Below are 14,713 nucleotides of genomic sequence, written 5' to 3' on the forward strand. Positions count from 1 at the left end.
ATCGGTAGACCTAACGCCTGGTGCAAGTCTTTTGAGTTGACACCACTTCGGTGACTTGCGTGTTGATGGGAATGATATTATGATGATGATGATGATGATGATGATAACGATAACGATAACACCCAGTCCCTGAATGGAGAAAATCTCCGACCCAGCTGGGAATCGAACACGGTCCCCTTTGCATGACATTCCGTCACACTGACCACTCAGCTATTGAGGCAGACACAGGTCCTATAATGGTCAAGCATTCACAGTATGAAACAGTGAACCATTCCCTGCTATCCCATTTGTGCAGCTATCCACTCCCAGAATTTTTCCTGTAAAGCAGATTATCTGCTTTCTCGTCTGTGCATAAAGTATCATCCTACCTATGAACTTATGCCCACAATGATTTTACTGACTGCTAAAATTTTGTTTTTACAACCTCTATGAGATCCTTCAGAAATTCTTACACCTGGTCATTTCAATCTGAATGACCTTAAACTGGACACAGAGTTCTCATTTTGACTTACTTAAGCACATTAATAATTTTGATGTCCTATTGAAGCTTATGGTAGATAGTGATGAATTCTTCTCAGGTTATCCGCCACCACTCAGCTGATAACCCAAGAAGAATTCATCAGTGGAATACACAGAGACACACTGAAATCACATATTATGGTAGATAATGTACAGTGATGTGACAAATAACTTAAAACTATTATTCCAATTGCAGCCTGGCACTAATGCTATGAATATAGTGTACTAGCCCCTCGGCTTTGCTCACATACCTGGTTGACTCATGTCTTGCAAACGTCTATCTTCCCCCTCTCTGTCCACCCCTTCTTGCTACCATCTCTGTGTGTAAGTGATTTACAGTGGTTACTTATTCCAATCTGTGGTGGGCAGTAACACCATCTGACCTGGATTTGTGATGCCCCATTAAGACAATGTCAGTCCATTGGGATGTAGACTGCAGCACAAAAATTATGAACTAATGAAAGTAATATTAAAAATTGGAAGTGGACATATGTAAGAACATTGTGCATAACAAGAAATGTAATGAAATACAATGCACACATTTGAAACTAATATTTACACTCCTGGAAATGGAAAAAAGAACACATTGACACCGGTGTGTCAGACCCACCATACTTGCTCCGGACACTGCGAGAGGGCTGTACAAGCAATGATCACACGCACGGCACAGCGGACACACCAGGAACCGCAGTGTTGGCCGTCGAATGGCGCTAGCTGCGCAGCATTTGTGCACCGCCGCCGTCAGTGTCAGCCAGTTTGCCGTGGCATACGGAGCTCCATCGCAGTCTTTAACACTGGTAGCATGCCGCGACAGCGTGGACGTGAACCGTATGTGCAGTTGACAGACTTTGAGCGAGGGCGTATAGTGGGCATGCGGGAGGCCAGGTGGACGTACCGCCAAATTGCTCAACACGTGGGGCGTGAGGTCTCCACAGTACATTGATGTTGTCGCCAGTGGTCGGCGGAAGGTGCACGTGCCCGTCGACCTGGGACCGGACCGCAGCGACGCACGGATGCACGCCAAGACCGTAGGAACCTACGCAGTGCCGTAGGGGACCGCACCGCCACTTCCCAGCAAATTAGGGACACTGTTGCTCCTGGGGTATCGGCGAGGACCATTCGCAACTGTCTCCGTGAGGCTGGGCTACGGTCCCGCACACCGTTAGGCCGTCTTCCGCTCACGCCCCAACATCGTGCAGCCCGCCTCCAGTGGTGTCGCGACAGGCGTGAATGGAGGGACGAATGGAGACGTGTCGTCTTCAGCGATGAGAGTCGCTTCTGCCTTGGTGCCAATGATGGTCGTATGCATGTTTGGCGCCGTGCAGGTGAGCGCCACAATCAGGACTGCATACGACCGAGGCACACAGGGCCAACACCCGGCATCATGGTGTGGGGAGCGATCTCCTACACTGGCCGTACACCTCTGGTGATCGTCGAGGGGACACTGAATAGTGCACGGTACATCCAAACCGTCATCGAACCCATCGTTCTACCATTCCTAGACCGGCAAGGGAACTTGCTGTTCCAACAGGACAATGCACGTCCGCATGTATCCCATGCCACCCAACGTGCTCCAGGAGGTGTAAGTCAACTACCCTGGCCAGCAAGATCTCCGGATCTGTCCCCCATTGAGCATGTTTGGGACTGGATGAAGCGTCGTCTCACGCGGTCTGCACGTCGAGCACGAACGCTGGTCCAACTGAGGCGCCAGGTGGAAATGGCATGGCAAGGCAAGCCGTTCCACAGGACTACATCCAGCATCTCTACAATCGTCTCCATGGGAGAATAGCAGCCTGCATTGCTGCGAAAGGTGGATATACACTGTACTAGTGCCGACATTGTGCATGCTCTGTTGCCTGTGTCTATGTGCCTGTCGTTCTGTCAGTGTGATTATGTGATGTATCTGACCCCAGGAATGTGTCAATAAAGTTTCCCCTTCCTGGGACAATGAATTCACGGTGTTCTTATTTCAATTTCCAGGAGTGTATTTACAGCAAGACTTGCTTAAACACAATATTCTTTTTTACATCTCCAGGCACTATGGTGTATAAATTGTGAGCTCATCCTAGAGCAAGCGATCTTCAACAGCCAGCAGGAGAAGCCTGTTAGCAACAAATTCACTCCACTGTATTGAACTGTCTGCCCTTGAGACTTATTTATTATAGTTGCAATTAGTACGGGAAATTGCAGTCTGCGGAAGATGAATGAGAGGCCCTCTGGAATGACCTGTATTTGAAGGTTGTTCCCCCTTCCCTTTCCTTGTTAAGGTGGCAGCCTTGATCACATTGTCTGGTATGTTACTAACATACTGCCGTATTCCACTGTAAAATAGGATCTTCAAATAAGCCCAGAAACTCTTTTGGGAACTGCTCAGCTTCATCTGCATCCAATGCAGTATCAAAAGATGTGTACTCATTAACGTCACCCTCTAAATTGCCTTGTAATGTACTGTTTGCATTATTGACAGTGTCATTTCAGGTGCAAGAATCACAGTCTCTCACAACCATTGCATAGTGTTGAAGTTATTCCAATATCCAGCTGGACACCATCTATGAACTTTGCAGTGGAAGATACTATAATCCAAAGATGTGATTTAAAATGTACACTGCGATCTGCATCAGTGGGTACTATTCTTTTTCTGATTGCTTGTAACTATTCCGAGAACACTTGTGCTGTGTCATCCTGCAGAGATGCTCTTATATTTTGATTCAACAACACTTCATGCACTTGACCCAACAGAAATAAATATCTTAAACATGGGTTAATTGTGTCAGCAGGTGTAGACTTTGTGATGAAATGCAGCGTTTGATGAAAGTCTGCACACAAGAGTGCCATGATGCCACCCATTGCGTTGTTGTTGTTACCTCTTACACCCCTCAAAGCTACGTCCAGCACCTTGATAAAATTGTTGTGCACCATGGTTTTAACATATGACCTCTGGCCTTGTTTTTGTTGCATGGTGGATATTCTTGTTGTGCTATGTCAAGTGGTAACTTAAGCACGGAATGGGCAGTCCTTCCTTCCTCCATTAATGTTATCACAGTGCTTGAAGTGGTGACAGGGAGAGAGGAAACCTCTTGCCATACCCTGATTTCAGCCAGAATTAAATTTTCTATGAAGGTTTTTCTCGCGTCTCCAGGTGCATCAAGGAAAATTGACACCCCATTGTTATGGTATGCAATCTGTGATAATATAATGTGCTTGCTTCTGGTCCTCATTCCTCATTCAGTTGCAAGTTGTCGACGTTGAAGTTCATTTTAGGTATATACTCTGCCTGCAATACAAGTTGAAGCAAATTTTGTTGCTCATGCCACAGGCATATGTCCTCAAGGACAACCAACATTCTGTTGAAAACATCCAACCCAAACATAATGGCCACAATTGGATTTTGCCAAGTATGTCCTCACAGATACAACTGGAGGGTGGCAAGTACGACCTCACTCATTGCCTTCTTATATTTATCCTAGTATGTTTGGATTACAGAGGCTGTTTCTCATTAATATAATATTGAAAAGGTTCATTATGTGCTGGGACAGGGAGACCAGTTGGATTTGGCATCCTTCATTGGGTTACCCCAGTGCTTGGCTCCTTCAAGTAACCCCAACTTGTGACATTCCTCAATAAGTGTTGTGCACAAATTGCCATTTACTGTTCGCAACTCCATGGAGGTATGTGGTCTGCGAGCCACATAAAGAAAAAGTCTGAGGAAGTAGCATTTTGTGTTATTTGGGTGCAGTGTGAACATCCTAGCCAATGCATCTCTTCCAACAGCTTAATGTCTAGGCTCACATTGGCCAACTTTTCTCATGTCAAATCTTTCCCTGATGTGTGCCACTTGTATACTTAGGCACCTCTAGATACAGCAAAGTTCTCACAAATGGATACTCCTGACATAATTAAAAGAATGTTGGCTACAGCGTAGTCATTGTCTTTGTTGGAGTACACTGTTTGGCCATTTTCCAAATGCATGCTGAGTTGTGTGATGGCAGGGTGCCATTTTTGAATTGGAAATCTGGTGATATGCCAAATGGTGTCATTGCTGCTGGTGAACCTCCCCAACTGGTGTTGCATTGTTTCGTCTGCATTTTGTTCTTTGCAAGTGTCAAACACTGCCCAGTCTCTCCCCTTGTTGACATATTTGCGTGTGTATTTAATTGACTTTAAGTTGGTACAGTACTCCACTTTGATGTGTGCACGCAAAATTTTCATTAATAGTGCTGTGTATGGCACAGTCCATTTGTTATCAGGTTCCAGTTGTAAGTGGCCACCAGTAAGTGTTATTGTGAACCGTATATTTTCTGGTCATTGACATCTGTATGCTGGATATCCGTCATTTCCAGTTTGCACTTTGTTGACAATTGTCCACAGACAATTCTTGATGCAGATGCCATTCCTCATACATGGGGATTGTGGACTGATATTGCTGCATGGATCATGGACCATATGCTTTGTTATCAATTCAGAAAGTTCGTGATCTTGTACAGTGTCCAGCAGCTCTGAGCATATGATGGCACTGATGTCCATATGCTGCAGTTTCTTTACTAAATGCAAGAAATTATGTGTGTGTGGTAGTCCTTGCGTCTACCACTCAGTTGTGTACATCCAACAATACACGAGTCCAGATACACAACCCTTTTCTAATACACCAACTAGTTTCACCTTGCTCTACATGAATACTTTTGCAACTATGTTACGCCACTCACTGGGCACTTGACTGTTGCTGAGTATCCTATTGATCTCTAGCATCTGCAGATTACATATGAAAGTGATGAATAAATCCTTTTTCCCATATTTTCTTGTGTATGTCATCATATCTTGGGTGTATTTGCACATTTGTCTAGGACTGCATGAGAAAATCACCAGTAGTATCACTACTGCAATGAGATTTTCTATGTTCCTGTTATTTGCAACAGCATCTCTGAGGCTCACATATTCCTCGACACACAAATTGTTTGATTGACATGGATGTATGGAAATAGCTTGTTCTCTATTTTAGCATACATATCAACCATGTATTGATGAAACAGTTGCCGACAGTTTACTTAGGGGTTGTGCTCATTCTCTCAGACCATAAGTCAGTACATGGAAAACTCCAAGTAGATAATGTCTTATTGTGGATGCACCAGTTGGTGGTATCACCTGTCTTACATTTAAATGATACCCATCCTTACCCAGAGGGGAACAGCATGAGGTATTCTAGGCTGTCGTACAAATGAAATGTGCACCAATTCATTGTACCACCAGTGAAGTATGATGTCATGATGGTCGGAACTGTCTGTCTGTGATAACTGCCACCACTTCATGTTCATGTGGTACACTGAAGCACCATTCATATTCACCTGGTGACCATTGATCAGCCCTTATGATGAATTTGTAATCATCCGTCGGCATATGTTCTGAACAGGTTGATGTAACTGTTGTGTTGTCAGAGCACTTTTTGTAACATCAACACAATTTTACGACTTGTTCCTGTAATGTAAGCACACATTGTGTCCATTTCCATTTCTTCACTGCCCATGAAGTATTGTTAAAGGAATTTTGGGTGGATGGTCACACGGTGGCATTGAGGAACTGAATTTGTGGTAACTCTGCCCCTGCACCATAAATTTTGTAGGAAATGAGGCCTGCTCAGAAACTGACACAGTACCGAAAGATGCCATTTGAAAGCAGGCATAAGTTCCAACAATAAACACACAGTGTGTCCAGATCTCTATTGATAAAAGATTCATGCTCCAAGTAGTCTTTACATAGATATAGTGAAAGCGTTCAATTGATAAGCTGGTATGTGCACAGCATTCTCATATAACTGTGTCTTTCATCATTTGCAGTCACATCTCATGCTGTTATACTGCCTCTGATGTGCTGGATTCAGCTGAGCATTGTTTCATGTTTTGTAACTGGGTTTCACACCATTGGACCATCTTTGAGGCTATGCTTGTGGAAGCTGTGTTGCTCAGTGTTCCAGTCATGTGTTCTTTTCCTGGGTAATTCCTTGTCTGCTCTCATGTTTACATTCTTGGCACATGGGCACACAATACTGATTGCTGTATGTTTCCTTTTTAAAGTTTTGCTGGTTGCACATGGTGTAACGCTTCAGAAGGAAGCATGGGGCATTTCCTTATGAGTAGGTCCGCAGGTGTGGTGGCATGGTGAGATGCTAGATAGGAGTTGTGGTCATGCCTCTCCTACATACCTGATGTGACATTGTCCACATCTCTGTGATGTTACCATATGCAGCTGTGGGGTGCAGTCATGCAGGTGCAGGACTTCAACTGTGGATCCAGAAAGAGGGGGGTAAGAGGGGGAGGGGGGGGGAGACGTGTGCAGCACGTTGGTCAAGCATCTTCTGACAGTTCACTGGAGCAATTTCAACCAAATTTGGCATGCATACTGCTTGCCCACAAGAGTCACTGGTGTGGGGATTAGATCCCATAGGATGGGAGATATGGGCAATCTACAGGACAGGGGCTGGAACACACTGTTTTCCTCATGTCTCCAATCCTATGGTATCTATGAGGTTATGACCCTCAAAGTGGCGACTCTTGTGGGGGCAAGCAGTACGCATACCAAATTTGGTTGAAATTGATCCAGTGGTTTGGGGAGAGATGCTGAACATACATACATACATACATCCTGTTACATCTTTAAACACGTCTGGTGTTCATTGTTTCAGTCTACAGTGGATCTCAGTTTCAAACAGATAGCAGTAGACTGATGATAACTCCTGAACTATAACTCACAAAAGCACAAAACAGCAGCTCCGTGGCCGTTTATAAATCCTGAAAACTCTTCTGTAATCAAAATAGTAGGTGCTCATAGAATGCACTTTCAATAATAAAAACATTTTAACAACAGTGGGTCACAACTCACAAGTAATTGCTCACTGCTCATCTGTGGCAGCTGGACAGTTTATACTGATGGTCAGACAGATCTTGTATGCTAACACTGTCTAAGTTTGAAACTTTTGCTTCATTAGTTATCACATTGTAACTATTCTATACCTCAGTCATTTGGAATCACTTATCCTGAAAAAAGTAGCAAAGACATTAGAAGTGCTGGGATTTAATGGTTCATTGTTGATAAGATTGAGTGCTTCTTGCAGCTAATCACACAAATAGCTAGTTACCAGAATCATACAGATACAAACTGTATAGTGTTTAAAGAAGTTGAGTAAAGGACAATACAGTAGTCACATCTGTAAGTTCATGCTATTCATAAGTGAATGATTCTCCAAGCTTGGCATTTAACTTGTTTAATTGACACAAAACAACAATGGAAATTCCTGGATGGGAAAACACATAAAATAAGGAAAATGCAGTCACTGACCTATCGTGGACTGATGCATCACACACAAATACACAAATAATGGTATTCACAGTAGGTTTTGAGCTCTTGCTCTTTCTCTGGTAAAAGTACACACATTCATACACCCAAAACACAAACTCCCACTGTTGTGCTGAGGCAGATTAGTGGTTCTCTGTCATTGAGAACATTGACCTCGGCAGATGGTGGTGAAGGGGGGGGGGGGGGGGGAGGGGGTGTTGATAGGAAAGGATGCAAGATGCAAGAACGCAAAAGGTTGGGGGGGGGGGGGGGGGTAGCCGTATGACTGAGCAGGTGCACAGTAAGACAAAAGGAGTTCAGAGGGCAGAGATAGAGACAGTGATTGGGAGGTGTGTGTGAGAGGAGAGGACAGGAGGGCAGAGGGAAGGATGGTGGAGAGGGAGACTGGGACAGGAGAGAGAAAGGGAGAGTGGTGGAAAAGGGGGAGGGGCAGAGAGAGAGGTGGGGAGGAAGCCCCCATGGGTGGAGGAAGAGTTGTGGGAGAGGACAGTACAACACCTAGATGGGGAAGGAATGGTGTGGACAGAAGAGAAAAAATAAGCTGAGGTGTGAGGAAGCAAAGGATTAGGCTAGGGGAGTCCTGAGTGTGCTGCCATAAGTTGGTGCCAGCATACTAGGTGGTATAGAGGTTGTGAGAAGATTGATAAAGGCCAAAGCCAATTGTAAGAGACACACAGGAAACATGCCACCAACACCCCCTCGGCCACATGTATTTAGTTGCCGCCATGCTCCGTGTTCCAGTCTGTTATGCAGTGAGCCATCAAGTCAGAGTCGCAGTTACAGCCTCTAGCTCAGAATCAGACAGCACATATTGATCAGAATAATGTACACTGAGAGTGCCAGATATGCTGGAGAAAGAATTCCCACTTGCTTATTTCATAGAAACTTGTGCTGGAAGGGAGTATCCAAATGACCTGTGTAGTGGAGTGACTGTGGTGATGTGGTGCACAGCATGTTCAGTAACTGGATGGTAAGGTTTGTCATTTGCCATAGTTTTAAGGTGGCCATTCATGTGTGTAGGCAGTTAATTATTTTTCATGCCCACATGGATTGCTATACAGTAATTGCAGCAAAGCTGATATACAACATGGTTGCTTTCAGAGATGGCCCAGTGTTTTATTGAGTAGGAGATGCCTGTGGCTAGATTGTGATAGGAGGGGGTGGTTGGGCAGGTGGGACAGGTCTTTTACCCGGTTAGACCACAGGGAAATGATCCATCGAGCAGGATTGGAATAGGAATATATAAGGATATGACGTTGGTTGGGTGAGCGGTGGATCACTGTGGGTGATGTTGGAAGGATTTTGGTTAGACTATCCCTCATCTCAGGTTCTCTCAGAGTAGTATGAAAGATAGTCAAAGCCTTGATGCAGGACGTTGTTGAGCTTATCAAGGCCAGGGTGATACAGAATGATCAGAGAAGTGCTGGTCAGTGGCTAGTTAACAGTAACATGTCTCCTGGTGTCAGTGGAAGAAAGAGAGAGACTGCTGTAAGGGGAGGAGGTGGGGGGGGGGGGGCATGAGCTGCATAGGAGATTGTCTGTCAGAGTAAAGGTTCGTCCAAGATTATTGGTATATTTTGATAACTCTTGCTTTCCTCTGTTGGTGCAGTGTCCATGGATGGTGAGGCTATAAGGAGGAGACTTTTTGACTTGGAGTGCATGACAGCTGTCAAGATGGAGGTACTGTTGGTTGTTCCTGTGCTTGGTATGAATACGCATTGAAAGAGCCATCTGAGAGGTGGTGGTCAACACACAGTACCAATGAATTGTTTATAGACATGGCCTTTAAATGTGAAGTAACTGTGGGTCAGGATGTGGTTGGTTAGAAGGCTTAGGAGAGAGGTGGTGGGTATGATATCAGGAAGAAGTTTGGAAAGGTAGTGTTCCATAGCTGCAAGGCTGTGGTCATGGGGGATGTTGGATGCATAAGGATAGCACACCCCCCGTGACCAATAAGGAGTATGGTGGTAATGGCACAGGAAATGTGAAAAGGCAATAGAGGAAGAGAGTGGTGTCTTTAACGTGGAGTGGAGGGTTACAGAAAATAGTTTGGAGCTGTTGGTCAACAAAGGCAGAGGTTTATTCTGTGGGAGCATTGTACCCAGCCATAATGGAATGATCAGTGGGGAACACCTATGGGATTGGGTTTGTGGAATTTGGGGAATAGGGAAACAGTGGGAGTGTGCGTGTTGCTGGTATGAGCAGTTAGATGGATTCAGATGTCTGGTTTGAAGTAGAGCTAAGGCCTTGAGGAACAGGTGGATGTCCTGTTGGACTTCTGGGATGGGATCATGGTCGTAAGGGTTGCATACAGAGGTATTGGAAACTTGGTGGAGACCTTGAGGCACATTGACACTATAATTTGTGACGACTGGGAGGAGACTGTCTGCAGGAAGGATGATAAGGTCTGGATTGGTTTTCAGGCTATGGATAGCATTGTGTTCCATAGGAGTGATGTTGAACCCAGTGAGAAAGGATTTAGGAAGGTAAGGGGAGTCCAGGTTAGAAGTGAGGAATTTTTGAAAGACAACCAGGGGATGACTGGGTGGCAGGGGAGAAGAATCATGGTTCAAGGGAGATCGGAAATGTTTTAAACAAAGTTCTGTGTAAGGTTTTTATTGCCTGTTTTTATGGGTGTGCAGTGAAGAAGTGTTTCCCCTGTAGAGAATGAGAACAGGAAGGAAGGTCCTTTAAAAGTCCAGCAGGGCTGAAGTTGTGTTTCAGGCTAAAGGTTAACCCTTTAGAAAATACTGGGACTTCTGTAGGGGTCAGAGTTTTGTCAGAAAGGTTGGCAACAATGTTCCAAGACGCCTGTTCAGAAAGTATTTGGGAATATGGAAGGTGGAGTAAGTTAGCAAGGCAAGGCCCAGAGAGCTATGAGCGGTTGAGAGAGAGATTATATCAGAATGGTAAGCTCTTCTTTGTCTACATAATCCCATGCTGTCATAAGACAAGTTTATCTGTGACAGCTTCCTCAGATGGTGCTGGGAATCTTGTTCCAAGTGCTGAAGGGCAAGTGTTTCTGTTGCAGTCATAGCATTAAGGAAGTTGTGATTGAAGGATAAAAGGATTTTGTGAAAGGTGTAGCAGTTGTCAAGTGTGCTCTGAGCTTGGACTGTATGATTATGAATGTACAGATTAGTGAGGGTGAGGTACTGATGGAACTGGAAAAGGTTAAGGTTCTTGCAGTAGGATGGGTGACAGCCTTAGATGTCAAATTTAGTGGTATGTCCATCAGGCTGGATAAATTTCCCAGACAAGATGTCAGAAAGAGGATGTGTGCTTGGAGTTTTGCTAGAGCAAAGATGAGTTTTCTGAATTTTCAAATGCCAGGGACTCATGATTGGGTGGTCAGAGGACAAAAGAAGTGACTGAAAAAATAGGTAAAAAATATTGATAGTAAGAAGGTGCAAATTTATGGTTGTAGTGTTATAAATAGTGGGTTTGTTTAGAGAGATATGTTAGAGGGAAGATTAGAAAATGGAAGTAGTAGACACACTCATAAATATGTATGTTTGTTATCAATTTTACACATGCAACAGTAGATAAACATGTGTGACAGTACAATGCAATCATAAATAAATACACATGATCACCTAAAACTCAAGTTAGGCAACATGAGTTGGCAGTGGAGAAGAGGTTAAAAACATCATTGGGATCAAATATTTGAAGAGGTTGTCACTGTGAGAGCAAGGAGTTGTAGTACAGTTGTAACAGCAGGTGTTCAAATTGTCCAATGCAGGATGACCAGTTTTTTTTTTTTTTTTTTTTTTTTTTTTAGAAAAAAGGCAGGACTATAGAAGAGAAGAAAATGTAGACATATTCAGGAATAAAGATTGGACGAATGAGTTATATATAAGAAAATTGTTTGATAGCACAGGAAATATATTCGGAGTTACAAATAGGGGCAGCCTCCAACTGTAGAATGAGATGACAACATTGAAAATTTTTTTCTGGTCTTGGACTCAAACCTAAAATTCGCACCTTACTGTTTTGGCTATCTGTTGACACTTCACAGCTAGACCAAAACTTCATTTTCTGTGTTATTAACCTACACTTGCACACTTAGTGTAGCACCCTTACTGGGGAGACGTTTAAGTGGAAGTTGATAGCCTGGTATCAGCAGATAAATACAGTATTGCTATGCTTGTGAAAGTGATGGGGAGGAGGGCACCCCCACCATCCTGGGTGCCTGGAAGACAGGACTGTCAATGAAACGATTTTGATGTCGGCCTTCACAACGAAGGGTGCCAGCTTGGGGAGGAATGATGGTGAACTGGTGAAGAGAGGAGCTGGAGGTGGGGACCTGACTGCAATCCCTGCTGCTGGCAGGCAGGCTTAGTGCAGAGGGATGGGCTGGTACTGGCTATGAGAAGCCATTCCAGAGAACAGAAGATTGGTTGTGCTGATCTGATGGTGTCACATGAACAGGTGGTGCCGTTTGAACAGGAGATGCCAGGCGAAAAGCCAGTGTCAGGGCCCCAGCTCACAGAGTTGGCCCATTGCCCACCCTGGAATGTAACGGGTTCTAGTGGTGCACCAGGAGCTGATCCTCAGTGCAAGCCATGAAGAAATGGTTGCTGTGCTGGCTGTGTATGATGCTGTGATCCAGTGGTGATGCCGCCCAAAAACCATGCTCCAGAACGGATGTGCCAGGCACAAACTTTGACGAAACTGGCAGCAAGAGTTGAGCAGCATCCACTGTTGACGATCATGCAGGAGCTTGGCAGGACTCTTAGCCCTAATTGATGTCATTCTGTAGGAGCTTAGTAAAACAAAAGAACCTCTTCAAAAGTAAAATATGCTATGTACTTGCGTATTTGTGTCTTACAATTCCGGACAAGCTGTTGTGCCTCTCTGTCCGGCTGCAGGTGGAAAGGAGGTGCCATGATATGGCAAATGGCATTGTGGGTACAAAAGTCCTGAAAGATTGAGCCAAAAACTGAAGACTTTGTTCAAAACAAAAATGCAAGACCAGCCTTCCATGGATGATATAGTTAACAGGACTTCGATAATTCTGCCTGTGCTCATAGGCAGACAGTGAATGACATAAAGAAAGTGAAACAAGGGACTAAATCCTTCATTGACTGGCGGATAACCAAGATCACTCACCACACAAAAATGCAATTTAAGAAATTAGTAGAACCTGATGAACATTTCAGCCATACACACATTGACCTCATTGGGCCTATGCATCCTTCAAATGGCATGACTTACTGCTTGACTGGTATCAGTCACTTCACATCTTGGATGGGAGTCACACCACATGAAGACATTACAGCTGAAAAAATACCAAAGGCTTTCTATCTGCAATGGATGGCAAGATTTGGCAAAACATCACAGGTAATCACTGACCAAGGAAAACAGTTTAGATCACAATTGTTTAATATTTCGGAAATGTATGTGAAATGAAAATTCAACAAACTATGCCATATCATCCTCATTGCAGTACCAAGGTTGAATGACTAAATAGAACCTTGAAATCTGCAATCACGGCCCATGACACTTCTAATTGGACAGAAACTATACCTACTGTTGTACTGGGGTTCCACAGTGCTGTATGAGACACATCAAGCCATAAAGTTGCACAGTTGTTATGTGGAAAGACTATAAGACTTCATGGTGATTTTTTTGAACACCCAGCTATGAAGACTGACCCTGATTCGTTTGCATCTGATTTGCAAAAGCAAATGTTATGTATGAAATCTAGTTGTTCCAAGAGACGTGCAGACATTTTCTCATGTCTTCTTGAGATGTAACAGGGTTAGGAAACCATGACAACATACATATGATGGTCCTTTCCTTGTCATGGCAAGGCAAGAAAAATATTTCACTATCGAGAGGAAATGTGAAAACATACATGTATCGGTGGACAGACTTAAACCAGTCTCTCTCTTACACTGGAAAAAGGAAATCAGAAAAGGACCTTCAAAAATTTTCCAAGGGCATCCAATCACATTATTCCTCAGAGGAATCACCACCTAATGCCAGAGGATCAATATATATATATATATATATTAATGTTGTGTTGACCTTTTGTAGGAAATTGTTTTCAGAACTGTGTATTAATTCGTATCCACATTACTGGTGGAGGAGTAGTGTAGAGATCATAGTGATTTTTGAAGAGCGATTCATTGTAGCAACAGGAAAAATAATTGAGGGTGCACTGTTATTCACATGCTGTTTCATGATACCCTGATTTTTTATTTTATTTTTATAAATGCCTTGTGTTATTTGTTTTGGAAAAAATTAAGTGATATTGTGTAATGAGCACTGTTTGTTGGAAGGTGTTAAATAAATATTGTTAAGCAACATTTTTGAGCTCCAGTAAATATATCATGCTACATCAATTATAATACAAGATTATTGCATTTCAGATACTAACACAAAAGAAATAAGTGATAGAATAGGAAGTTAAATAAATTATTTCATCTAAAAGCTGTATAATTAGAAAGTGCCAAAAGTACAGGAACTACTTTATTAGGAGAAGTTTTGATGTGTTTTTGGATTCCCAAAGTTTGGCATGAATTTTCAAGAAAATGACATATTCTAGTTGAAATAACAGTCTGATGATTTGTTTAAGTAACAGTAAAAATTTTGTGGTTGTAGAAATGTAGGGGCTACAAAATTGAAACACTGGCATCTTTAGTTCAGAAGTTTCTCGAACACAAAAATTTTGAATTCAAGCAAGTATTGAACTATTAATTTTTTAGAAAAAGTAAAATGTTTACTTGAAAGTAGAGAACAAGGGCTTTCAACCAAGCTAAGTCAATCTGAAAACAAACATTTTATAGCAGAATGGAATGTTGACAAGCACTCAGGTATGGTAAATTATGAATATATCTTTACA

General features: G+C 43.2%; 1 protein-coding gene across 13 annotated transcripts in view; it reads left to right on the forward strand.

Moving 5' to 3' along the window:
- The window catches only part of LOC126336314 (zinc finger protein 62-like), a 205,722-nt gene that overhangs the window by 143,936 nt on the left and 47,073 nt on the right, over nucleotides 1-14,713 (forward strand). The gene's annotated exons all lie outside the window — the stretch shown is intronic.

Source organism: Schistocerca gregaria, chromosome 2 (genome assembly GCF_023897955.1).
Source record: "Schistocerca gregaria isolate iqSchGreg1 chromosome 2, iqSchGreg1.2, whole genome shotgun sequence".
NCBI lineage: Eukaryota > Metazoa > Arthropoda > Insecta > Orthoptera > Acrididae > Schistocerca > Schistocerca gregaria.